The sequence below is a fragment of the Thamnophis sirtalis genome, unplaced genomic scaffold (assembly GCF_051295495.1).
Source record: "Thamnophis sirtalis isolate CommonGarterSnake01/CBP01778 unplaced genomic scaffold, rThaSir2_p1.2 scaffold_2, whole genome shotgun sequence".
Lineage (NCBI taxonomy): Eukaryota > Metazoa > Chordata > Lepidosauria > Squamata > Natricidae > Thamnophis > Thamnophis sirtalis.
The window spans coordinates 144,996,181-145,010,061 of record NW_028261382.1 but is presented as its reverse complement, the minus strand read 5'-3'; the positions used below and the strand labels follow the sequence as shown (position 1 = coordinate 145,010,061).

At 39.9% G+C, this 13,881-nt stretch overlaps 1 protein-coding gene across 2 annotated transcripts in view; it reads right to left on the bottom strand.

The window, feature by feature from the left end:
* GAREM1 (GRB2 associated regulator of MAPK1 subtype 1) overlaps positions 1-13,881 on the bottom strand; it is a 114,969-nt gene that overhangs the window by 86,527 nt on the left and 14,561 nt on the right. The window lies entirely within an intron of this gene.

The window sequence follows — 13,881 nt, the reverse complement described above, 5'->3', positions numbered from 1 at the left end:
CAGCACACTTACCTCCTGGCCTCCTGGAGGCTCTTTTCAGCAGATCAGATCACTTTTACAAGGGTGGAAAGAGAGGGAATTAGAGGAAGATAAAGGGAAAAGTCAGGAAGGAAAGGAGGGTCCAAGCCAAAGAAATAGGATTAATTCAGCTGGAGCTCACACAAATGCTTCTGAACGGGCAAACTGAGGAAAAATTTCTGGAGGGAGATCACGCCAAGAGGCGTGGTCAGGGAAAAGTTTCCTCAGTTTCCAGGGCAACCAGACTGAAATAACCCATTGCTTGGACTCGTGTGCACAATCATTCCTTTTATAGTCTTGAGAGGAGCCTAATTACCACCAGCTGAGTGCAATTATCTCCTCTAACTGCGCAACTTTTCCTTACGCCTATTAGCTCTTCGGTGCCAGGTGTCCAGGAACAACTCCCTTGGCTCCTCCCCACTGCTCCAATGCATGACGTCCGGATCACCCTCCCTTGTCTCCTCCCACTGGTCCAAGGCTCAGGCGCCTCCTGGTGGCCAACCAGCCTCTCTGCGCCCTGCTCAGAGTCGGAACCCTGTCCAGGGTCCTCCACATCTTCCAGAGCTGACTCATAGGGCCCCTTGCTGTCGGAGTCTGGTGGCAGCTCCAATGGCTCCTGCTAGGCCACAACATACATACATACATACATACATACATACATACATACATACATACATACATACATACATACATACATACACACACACACACACACACATACACACACACTTTTATTATGTAAATATTACTACCGGTGGTAAATATTTACATTGTGTGTGTCTATGTGAAAACTATTTCCAATAATATCTGTATGTCAATATATTATAGGTGGATTACTATATACAATGAAAAGTGGACAAGAACTTGAGGAGTTTCTGATAAATTAATATTAAGAATATAAAACAGAAATTCAAATATTTGAGTGCCATTAAGCAATAGTATTTTCCAGCAAATATTTTTCTGTGCTTATTTATTTATTTATTTATTTATCTTGTATGCCGCCCACTCCCGGAGGATTCCGGGCGGCTCACAAAAGACAAGGGAAAGGGGGGAACAAGACAAAGACAACATATTAAAAACAAAACCAACATTCACAATTTCTATGGAGGTAGATGCTTCTCAGCTCCCCCCAGCCTGCTGGAACAGCCAGGACTTGGTGGCTTTGCAGAAGGCCGGGAGGGTAGTAAGGATCCGGATCTCAACAGGGAGCTCGTTCCAGAGGGCCGGAGCTGCAACAGAGAAGGCTCTCCCCCGGGGAGTCGCCAGCCGACATTGGCTGGCAGATGGAATCCGGAGGAGACCCAACCTGTGCGATCTAATTGGTCTGAGAGAGGTAATCGGCAGGAGGCGGTCTCTCAGGTACCCAGGTCCGATGCCATGTAGGGCTTTATAGGTAGCGACCAGCACCTTGAAGCGGATTCAGAGACTAATAGGTAGCCAGTGCAGCTCGCGGAGGATAGGTGTAACATGGGTGTACCTTGGTGCACCCACAATCGCTCGCGCAGCTGCATTCTGGACTAATTGGAGTCTTCGAACACTCTTATAAAATGCATACTGTATTTATTTAAGGAAAGTTACTCTGCATTAAATTGTATTATAAAGCAGGCAGATATTGGGCGTGTGTAAGTTTTGCTGCTCCTCAGTCATCTGCTTTGTCTATTGCTGGGAGGTATGTTGTCATGCTAGAGAAGAGAACTCCTCTTTATTCCTACCTGATTGTGAGGAAGAAGCTTTCTGTGTGTCTGCCATCACAGAGGTTTGATTGCACAAATAGTTCATCTCATTGCCTTTGAATGTATGCAGGCATAGGTTTAAAAAATTGCTTATTCCTACATTAGATGCATCTTTTTGCCTTAGTATCTACCAGGCTCTATCCATTAGAACAGAACAGAACAGAACAGAACAGAATAGAATTCTTTACTGGCAAAGTTTGATTGGACACACAAGGAATTTGTCTCTGGTGCATATGCTCTCAGCGTACATAAAAAGACAACATACATTCATCACAAATCATAAGGTATTTGGAATGAATATATATTCCAAATAAATACATGCTGCAGGAAGTTAGCATGTTATACTAGCCCCGGGTACCATATTTGCTTCCAATAATGTTTCTTATTTTGTTTTCTAAGATTTATTGAGATGCAATCTTAGAAAATAAAAAGAGTGGTTTCTTTTAATTCGTCACTTTTCTTGGAAGGGTAAGCTGAAATGAGAAGATGCAAGGACATGAGGGAAGGGATTAATATTCCAACTCTGCCTTTTAACACGAGAGAGAGAGAGAGAGAGAGAGAGAGAGAGAGAGAGAGAGAGAGAGAGAGAGAGAGAGAGAGAGAGAGAGAGAGAGGGAGGGAGGGAGGGACGGAGAGGGAGGGAGGGAGAGAGAGAGAATGAATGAATGAATGAATGAATGAATGAATGAATGAATGAATGAATGGATTTTTAAAAAAATCAATTGGCTGGAGATGTCATTATCATAAATGGCAGGGGAAAGATATTGCTTTTACAGCTCTGTAAATAGAGTACAAGGCCACTGCCTCTTTGCCCTAGTATAGGAGCAAATAAGAAATCCATTTCCCCATTCACTGAGATGACATTTTCTGTGCCCATGTGGGAGAAAAAATAAGCAGATATGAACTAAATCAGCCCACTCTCACTCAATTCATTGTATGCCCAAAATATTTAGCATATGATCTTTCAGACAAGTTTGAGGAAGCAAAGAAGCAACCTGCTTGCTCAAAAGAAGCAGCTTTAATTAGATTTATGTTTGTATACATATATATGGTTACATCATTTATGGTATTCCATACTATTTATCTTCATACTCAACTGAAAAATCAGTGAAGTAAATGAGACAGGTGTTTTTAATTTTTTAATTTAATTAAATTTTAATCTAAACAAAACAAAACCATAACTTAGACAGCCACAAACATGTGCTTCTTAAAGATTGTTTTTATTATGGTTGAAAAAAATGAATGTCCTAACTAGCATCGTGGAAACATTTTATATTTAATGCAAACGTGAACGAACTGTGGAGTCTCTTCTATTGAACAGACTGTGTATAGTGTCATACAGATACAATGAACCCTTGTTTACCAAACCCAATGCAGTGAACATTACATGCTTGAGACTGTAAAAGAATGTCCATATATTCTTTCAAGTCATGAGACCAAAAACACAATATAGAGCACAAAATTGTAGTACTGTAGTTTGCCTGAATCTGACCAAAATTTATCCCATCACTAAAGCCATTATTTAACATTTTGAAAAATGTGTTCATTCGCGCTACAAAAACCAGAGTTCACATAGAATTCTATATTTCTTAGAAGTTACAAATTATATCAATATATCCATAAATCTCAAGTCTGCCCGCTGCATAATAACTTAAGCCTTCCTATCTGGATGCATATATTGTTTTAAATTATAACATGATTGGTTTAATTTATCAGTAAGTGTGAATGCAACTTTAACACATTATTTAACAAACCATACATAATAAGAGCCGTGGTGGTGCAGTGGTTAGAGTGCAGTTCTGCAGGCTACTTCTGCTGATCACTGGCTGCCAGCAGTTTGGCAGATCGAATCTCACCAGGCTCAAGGTTGACTCAGCCTTCCATCCTTCCAAGGTGGGTAAAATTAGGACCCAGTTGGGGGCAATATGCTAACTCTGTAAACCGCTTAGAGAGGGCTGTAAAGCACCGTGAAGCAGTATATAAATCTAAGTGCTATTGCTATACTTACTTAGCACTATTTTTGAAGCCAATCTCATCTATTGAATACATTTAAGATACAGAAGGATCTTGACAGACTTGAACATTGGGCCCTATCTAATAAAATGAAATTCAATGGTGAAAAAAGTAATGTTCTACAGAAAGCAAATGCATAGGTATAGTATAGTGGTACCTGGCTCAATAGTAGTAATTGTGAGAGAGATCTTGGAGCTCTAGTGGACAATCACTTAAATATTATCCAACAGTGTGCTGCTGCTGCCAAAAAAACCAAAGTAGTCCTAGACTGTATTAACAGAGGGATAGAATCAAGATCACGTGAAATGTTAGTACCACTTTATAATGCCTTGGTAAGACCATGCTGGGAATACTGCATCCAGTTTTGGTTGCCCCGATGTTTAAAAAATGTTGAGATTCTAAAAGAGTACAGAGAAGAGCAACAAAGATGATTAGGGGACTGGAGGCTAAAACATATAAAGAATGGTTGCTGGAATTGGGAATGTTTAGTTTAATGAAAAGAAGGACTAGGGGTAAAATTATAGCAGTGTTCTAATATCCAGGGGTGGGTTGCTGCCAGTTTTACTACTGGTTCACAATCCTTCGTGCATGCGCAGAACAATTTACAGTGAACTGCGCCTGCACAGTCATTAAAAACCAAAATGTTGGCGACCCAGCAGCAGTGAGGGAACCAGTTTGGGGTGTGCCAGGCCGGGGTCGCTGCAGGTTCTGTGACCCAGGCCTGAATTCCACTACTGGTTTGGCCAAACCGGGAGCAACCCACTTCTGGGCTGTCACAAAGAAGAGGAAGTCAACCTGTTGACTCTATTGAAGGCAGGACAAGAAGCAACGGATGGAAACTATTTTTTATTACTAAATTTATAAGACGTTTATTTTCTTTATGCTGCAATTGCTTTTTATTGAAGTCAATTTCATGTTATGTCCATGTACAGTAGCACCAAATACCTAGCATCTTACAGCTGCCTCTCAGTGTCAGCACTCCTCCATTGAATAATTAGGGAAGAAAATCACGAGACTCCATTGATAGAAATCAAGTGTACTTTTACTAATTATAAATGATTAGAAGCGTAGCAAAGCGAAGACTGATTATTTAGGCGCGAAAGCAAATGATATATAGAATAACCCATTCCCCACCCCTTGGCATCCCAGTTACAGTCCAATCATAATTCTTCCAAGTGTCAGGTGTGAGATAACTTTGAAAGGCATCACCCAGATGGAATGTCGGTGCCGTTGGCCTTGGCGGGAAACCTCCTCCGCATGCAGGCAGCAGAACTCCAGAATCCTCCTCCAGCACAATAAGTAATTCCCTTCCAAATACCATGCCCCCCTCCCCGTTTCAATGGCAGCCGAAGCAGCAGCAAAGCAGAGGCTGACACTCAGTCTTAGTCACCAGAACGTATGTGATTATCTTGAGTTTCTACTGTTAGATCAGACCTGATTAGGACAAGATATTTGAATTGTCCATTTAGAACAGGATAGGCAGCCTGAGTGCCATAATACCATATTTTTCGTAGTATAAGACTTTTCCCCTCAAAAAAGAGGCTGAAAATCTGGGTGCATCTTATACACTAAATACAGCATTTTTTGCCTCCCAAAACCCGCCTCCTTCCCAAAAATGGCTATGAATAGCCTTTTAGGAGGCTTTCAGAGTTCTCCTGGGGGCTGGGAAGGGCAGAAATGAGCAAAAAATAGGCTCTTTTTTTGCTTGTTTTTGCCCACCCCCACGGAGCATTCTACAAGCCTCCTAAAGGATATTCATGCCTTTTTGGGAAAAAAACGGGCCTCTTTTCACGAAAAACGGGCCATTTTTGGGAGGACTGCAAAGTGGAAAAACTTTTTTTTTAATTTGCTTCTTCAAAATCTTGGTGCGTCTTATACTCCGAAAAATACGGTAATCTAAAACTTGCTTAGAGGACCAGTCTTGGCTATAACATATTTCTTTTCCTGACCAGAAACTTTTTCCAATCAGGAAAGTAACATGATGTGCAATGGACATGATACATAGACAACTGTGTCATGTGGGCAGCTGATGATCCTGGCTCCTTGCTGTACCTCTTCTTCCAGTCACTAGGAGAAGGAAATGCCAATAGCAGCAGAGGCCAGAAAATCAGGACTGGCAGATGTTCTCTGACAAGACAGCCAAAGTAGAATATTGTCCAAAGTGAAGTGCCTTGGATATAAGTGAATCTAGTTCTGTCCATTGAAATGGCTGGTTCAGGGGATGTGGTAAATTCACAAAGATTGTTAAGCATCAGGCCTGTAGCTGCTACTTTGAGCTGAAAACTTGAGATTGATGCATCTGGTAACTGCACTGTATACCAAGAAGTTTTATGCTGCAAATGAGGGTGCTGGCTATGATCTGCCTACTAATAACAGTCTGTGTGTACTGAGAATGCAGGTTTAATTGGCATCCTTTGATGGTTTCTGTAAGTCCACGTTTAATCCTCAACCCAAAGGAACTGTAATACAGCACAGCAGAGCTATGCAAATCTGTGTTGAGGCAACTTGGCAGCATCTGTTCAATCAGTAATTCCTTGCTGTGGCCACTTGTATGGAAGAAATTGACAGAAGTAGAACAAAATGGCTGGATACACTGCAATTAAGTGGCTACATGAAGATTGCTTTGAGTCGCTTCTCAGCTGTACTTTCTCAGGTGGTGCAATGTCCACAATTAAAATGCCACCGTACTGGTTAACTTGATCCATCAAAGTCTCTTTATAAAGATTTTAAATAATACAGAAATACTAGCAATAACAATAATAGTATGCCAGCACTTTATAAATATTTATGCTGCCTAGTAAAAGAAACACTCTGCCTGCTATATGATATAAGCATAATATAGGTAATATATAGCCACAGCATACACATTATTCTGTTTTTAAATGACATGATGGGTATACTTGAATTTCATAGCTATTATGATTTTTACAAAACCTGTTTTGTAGATTTTGCTCAGATCTTTTGCTAAAACTAAAGTAGATGTAAAAAAAAAAGTATATCATAATTCTACCTACTAAAGAACTATGTATTAATTTTCACCCAGCTTACAACAAAAACAGACACTATGATCCATATCTTATTTCATTTGTGATGAATTCTTCCCGCTCCTGCCTGCCCTGTTGCCCATGGAGCCGTGGAGCTGGTGAGTCTGAGTCTGTGTCAGTGTGATTTGGGACTGGGCGGCTGGCCTTCTGGCTGCCGCCATTGCCATCCTGATCGCGGCTCCCCCTCCCTCCCTCTTCCCTCGCCGCGGCTTGGACATCGTTGCCGCTGGGTGTCTTGATTGGTGTGGGCCCTTTTCTATCATCGCTCCGGCTGCTGCGCCCTCGGCTCTTTGCACCTTATGATCTGAAGCATGCCAGGCCAGGGGGAACTGCTACCGTGCCGGCTGCTCTGCACACTGCTCTGCGACATATGGCCCCACAGAGAAGGAGGACAAGGATGAAGAGAATGGGGAACCTGCTTTTCCCAACTAGCACCAACTCTCTCAGCCCCCTTAAACTTTTACGCCATTTTCAGACTATGCGGGGGAAAGAACAAGAAATCCTCCCCCCCCCAATTATTCTGGCCCCCAGCCGCCTCAGACTGCACTGACCGTCTGTGTTTTGCGGTCTCAAGAACGGCATTTTAACTTGTGTGCTGAGTGTATGATTGTACGATTGTGGGAGTGAATGGGCCTATTTTAAATTAATTAATTTAACTACTTTTTACTGTATTGTATTTTTAATGACTACTGTGGGGTGTGTTTGTGCAGAATGTTTGTTGAATGAACATGATAGGACTGGGGGTGCGACCTGGAGCCCCCTCCACTGAGTGCAGAAGCAGAAGTGAATGGGGGCCCAGATCCGCCCCTCGCCCCAGAGTGAATGGTGTGTGAGGCCCACCGGGAAGAATGGGGGGCATGGGAGAGGGGGGGGGCTATGGGGGGAGAGGGTCGGAGCATCCCGGTTACGACTGGGAGGGGCAGATATGACAGGAGCTGTAGGGCTAGCCATTACTGAGGAAGAAGGACTCGCTACATTACAGCGATTCCTTGTTCCGGCCCCTCAGGCTCACCTCAAGAACCTGGTGACAGAGGAGATGAGGGCCCTGGTCTCAGGTTGCTGTTGCTAAATGCCAGGCCTGCCTTCCTAGGTACTGGAAAACTAGAGACATATTATGGTTCATGATTATTGTCCTTGGCCTTACAGTTAAGTAAAGTAAATGGAATAATACTGGAGAATAATTTTATGTTCATGCAGAAAAATATTATTTGCCCAGCTCAAAATATGATAAACAGGTTCAACTGTGATTTCATACCATCCTTAACAAGAATGGGAATTCAGCAATTTAAGAAATTACTCTGAACTGAAACATGCTAGTCTTCAACTTTCTTCATAAAAGAGATATTTGACTGAATAACTGAAAAACAGTTAAAGAATTAATTATGCAACAGAAAAAAAGGTAGTCATATTTTAAGTTGAACTAATTTGGAGAGCCTGATAAAAGGATCATCTGATTTCATAAGAGCTAAGACAAAAAAGGAGACAAGGGACCTTAAGACAGCATTATTTATATTTGCACTGTAGGGTGAAACGAAAAGGTCACACAAAATTCAGGACAAATAAATCAGTTTTTACATAGCCTTCAAGTCAAGAAGCAGATTTATGCTACACTTTCTTAAATGTCATAAGAATATCTAGCTAAAACATGGGAGGAGGGGAAAGGTTTTTTTAATATTTACTTACTTTTAAGTAAAACTGATACATAATTCATTAGCTAAGTTCCAAGACTATCTCTTTATTAAACCCAACGTGCAAAGCAACACACAAAAAGCCATAAAGATATTCTTTTAGTCAAACTAGTGACTTATGCAAAGTCTTCATGCTTGTAGTGTGCCGATCTACAACAGAGCCTTGCTCTACGCCCAACCATTTCTTTTTTTTAATAATTTTTTAATTTTTACTTTTTAAAACAGACACGACACAAAGAATCTTCCTTCTTTACATACTGTAGAAAGTGTATCAGTTGGTTACAAAAGTCTTTCGTGCATCTCTTCTACAGTCATCAACCATAATTCATATTAATTCAAGTATTTTAACTCAGATATTTATACATGTTACCATCATCATACCTCCATTTTCATTTGACTATAATTGTTTAAACGTCCTTCATCATAAAATATACCAAGATTTAATACATAACCACATACTGGCATTTCATTTTCTATTTCTACAATCCTCCAATAACACTGAATCCTTATGTCCTATTCTAGCTAAACATCCATAATATTTAGTAATAAAATTTTCTAATCCTCCTTTCAATTTACATCCAGTTTCCTTATGTTGTACCCATACATATATATATATGTAGCAGAATGCAGCCGCGCGAGCGATCGTGGGTGCGCCTCGGTTCACCCATGTAACACCTATCCTCCGCGAGCTGCACTGGCTGCCTGTTGATCTCCGGGTACGCTTCAAGGTGCTAGTCGTCACTTACAAAGCCCTTCATGGTATTGGATCTGGGTACTTGAGAGACCGCCTACTGCCAATTACCTCCACTAGACCAATTAGATCCCACAGACTAGGCCTCCTCCGAATTCCATCAGCCGCCCAGTGTCGACTGGCGACTACCCGGAGGAGAGCCTTCTCTGTGGCTGCTCCGACCCTCTGGAACGAACTCCCCGTGGAGATTCGTACCCTCACCACCCTCCAGGCCTTCCGCATAGCCCTTAAAACCTGGCTGTTCCGACAGGCCTGGGGCTAAAGACTCGCTGCCCCACTTCGAATGGTATGATTGTTGTGTTTTTAACTATGCATGGTTTTTATGTTTGTTACTTTGTTTGTATTTCCCCTCCCTTTTGAGTTGTGAGCTGCCCTGAGTCCCTTCAGGGAAAAGGGCGGCATACAAATAAAGAAATCTAAATCTAAATATATGTTGTTATCATTATCCCTCATTTATTTGACTATATCCTGTATCATAACATTTCCCCCCCTGATAATCAAGACTTAACTGAATCTAACTTAGTTCTTTTTTAGTAACCTTTATATATAATCAAAAAGATTTCTAATCTTCTTTTCATGGGTATCATTCAATATTCATATCCAATTATTACTTATCATAACACTACACATGTATACATTATTATCATTATCAATTATTTATTTGACTAGATCTATTGTCACTAAATTTCACTAAGTTTAACTAGTTTTAAATTATACACTTGCATCTATCAACCTGTATCTTTCCAGTAGCAAAACAGTCTCATCTCTTCTGCCATTTGTGGTATCAGTCCTCTAATATCTCCTTCATCAAATTTGTATGGACTCCTCTTAGCAACTAATTGCTTGTAAAATCTCTCATGTAATTTCGATGCCCTTCTTCTGTTTCCTTAATCAGCTTATCTTTAATTGTCAGTAGTGTTATCAATGATGTTGCTAATAAAATTTCTCTCTTTAAATCCATAAATTATTTTGTTTTTTCTTCTTTTGTGCCTTGCCATCTGGGAGAGTTTCCCTCCAGTTAATTCCTCTTTCAGTATTCCACTCTTTCCATCACCAGACACAAACCAATTACCATAAATATCAGCAGATTTAATTTCTTTATGGTCATTTTCCTCTTTGGTTTTTAGTATTCTAACCGCCACTTTTTCCACTTGATAAACATCTCCAACTTCTTCATCATATTTTACTGTTAGATGTTCTAAATCTTCCAACTACTTCTCCGTCCTCTCAAATGTGTTTGATAATTTCTCAATTTCTAAGAATATCTTTTGCAGACTTAAAGTTTCTTTCTGCTGTTGAAGTTGTGTTGTTATCTCCAGCTAACAAACACTGTTCCTCTGGCTTGGAAGGTTTTTACAAGATTAAGCATAAATTCACAATAAAGTTTTATTTTCACTTTTCTGTGGTTAAAGATATACTTCAAAAGGACATCTGTATGCTTTTCTTCTTATCACTCTCTATAAACAAGCGGTGAGACCTTGGAGTACCAAACCAGGATAATCAATAAAGTAAAAGTGTTTTGTTTCCGATACACAAACCTCCAGCCTCCGAGTGTTATTGTTACAATTTTCTGTTTCTTTTTGTATCTTTTTAATATTCCAAGTTAAAGAAAGGTCTGATCCTTGAATGGGTTAGAAAAACACCCACAGTAATGAAAGAGGAAAATTTTAGTCCATAGGTTACAAAGAATAATAAAAGAAAAAATAGAAGAAGAAAACTTAATCCATTCGTATTAAAAGGCTTGCATAAATTCCATCCATGAACATAGCATTTGAAAAGTAAGGTAACCCACTGTCCAAAACCATTCAAAGCTTAATTCCGCTGCTTACTTCTTCTGTTCTCCAATTTAAATTAATTTTAAGTTTTTTATAGGCAGTCTCTTTTAAAACAGTAAAAATTCCTCACCAGCTGGAAACACTTTCTCTTTCCGTATCCTTCCGTTTTGGAGCCTCCCCGACTTCATCAGCCTTGGCTGGATTTTTTATCGCTGGCTTGAAGAACTTCTTTTGCATCGATCAGGGACTTTGTGATGTTCCTGAGATCAGCAAGACATATACTTCCTGTTCACCATCTCTGCGGGACGGTTTAGGTCCAATTGGACCACCCAGCAGCAAAAGTATTGGCTGCGGTCTCAAAGCATTGAGACCGCACATCCGTATTGTCGCAATGTTGGCTCCTCCTCCTCCTACACCCAACCATTTCTATGTGATTGGCAACTCTGTCAGAAGTATGCATATTGGAAATCTCCCTATTGCAAACATTCATGCTATGCTCCTGAAGACTGTATCTCCACTTAAATCACCAGCATAAAAGTAGAGAACAGCAAGAATTATTATTTACTTCTGTGTATGATCCGAGTCCAAGTCTCCTGCTTTAAATCATCTGAATTGGGTGTGTAAAGAATGAAATTAGAAGATTTGAAGTGAACTTGAAGGGGACTAGAGACTAAAACTTATGAAGAACGGTTGCAGGAACTGGATATGTCTAGTTTAATGAAAAGAAGGACTAGGAGAGACATGATAGCAGTGTTCCAATATCTCAGGGATTGCCACAAAGAAGAGGGAGTCAAGCTATTCTCCAAGGCACCTGAGGGTAGAACAAGAAGCAATGGGTGGAAACTGATCAAGGAGAGAAGCAACTTAGAACTGAGGAGAAATTTCCTGACAGTTAGAACAATTAATCAGTGGAATAGCTTGCCTCCAGAAGTTGTGAATGCCCCAACACTGGAAGTCTTTAAGAAGATGTTGGATAGCCATTCGTCTGAAACGGTATAGGGTTTCCTGTCTAGGCAGGGGATTGGACTAGAAGACCTCCAAGGTCCATACCAACTTGCTATTTGTTCTGTCCCCCCTCCTCCACTCGTTAACAGACGACAGGCAGACAAACGTAAAAGGAACTCACTTTATCAGTTCTCGGCTCAGACTAGCTGTGAGCCCAAAAATAAACATAAATAAAATCTCTGATGAGATAACAGAATACCAAACAAAAACTCTTACAAAGCAATGCACTTCTCCAAGTGTCTCCTTGAATCAGGGTTACAGAAAGCCAATCACTTCTCCAAGTGTCTTTCAAATAAACCACGACTGATGATCAATGAATGTTGAAACGCATGAATGAACGTTGACTCCTGCAACCAGGGCGTGGCACCATCCGTCCTTTTATCTGCATAGTTAATCTTGCATCCTGAAAAGACTCACAGAAGACTGCTGCTGAGTCACAACACTATTGTATCATATTATATTGAAAATAAACTTCACCCCTCCATCCATCCTGTGTGTAGAAGCTATGACCTTCATTTGGGCTAGCATTTTTTTAATGAACAATCATTGATGCTCCAGGTTAATGCTACACTATGTCTCATGCTGTGCCAGAGTGCTTTGCAACATAGCAAGAGGCATGAATCCAACTGAAATTTAAAAATAACAATCTTAGCTATTAATCTATTAAAATGATTTTGTCTCTCAAATTCTCAGAAATGTAACTCTATATTTAAAGAGCCATTGATAGATCAACTTATTCTGAAAGGTTATATTTAACTTTGAAAAGATGCGTTTAGAGAAACTGCTGTTCATGAAATACATCATAGAAATACTGACAGCAAGAAGAACTGATGGCCAGTGGACAGTCACAGAATGGATCCCACTTGATAAAAAGTGTCTACGAATGAGACCTAAAACAAGATGGATTGTTGACATCAGCAAGTATTGTGGGCCCAGTTAGCAAAAGAAAGCGCTGGTTGGAAACATGTGGAGGCGACCATCCAACAGTGGATAGACAATGATGATGATGGAGGAGGAAGAGGAGGAGGAGGAGGAGAAGAAGAAAAGAAGAAGAAGAAGAAGAAGAAGAAGAAGAAGAAGAAGAAGAAGAAGAAGAAGAAGAAGAAGAAGAAGAAAGCTATTGCATACTATACTATGGAGTCTCACTGTGCTTCCAAAGTGAGTCAGAATCACTCACTCCCAGTGGTTTGTGATAGGTGTCTTTTGACTGCTTGTTTTGAAGAAAAAAATTTACTCTTTGAAAACATTTATGTTGTATGCTTTTGAGCCAAATACATTTTATAATAAAATGCGACAGATTAGATTGTTTATCTATCAATTTGAAGCTTTTTATCTACATAGCACGAAAGACCAGGAACTCTCCTGCAGTATTTATGCCCTCTTTAAATATTAAATAGAAAAAGGTTTTCATTCTTATATCACCTATTCATCCAGATATGTCAAGGATTTTCTGAACTAATTATAGATATTCAGTAAATCAGAAACAGTACTTCGTATACATATTTGATTTTTTAAATAATATTAGTTGTACTTAAAAGTCTAATACAATTATAGTAACTAAATATTTTTGTTTTATTCTTTAAAAAAAGAGCTTAAACATTGGAGAAATCTAACAGCTGTAAAGGTATTTTTACCAAATGCTAACACCCAAGTAAAATTAATTCTTTCCCTTCTCACAGGATAATTAAAGATGCAAATCCAACATCTGCTGATACAACTTTTGAGGAATTTTAATACAAACTTTACGAGTATCTATTGTACAAGGGACTTCCATTTCCCTATTTCAGCTTTATCATTCATTCATATTTCCTCTGGACAGATTCTGGAAAAAAAATTAGAGCTCATTGACAATTA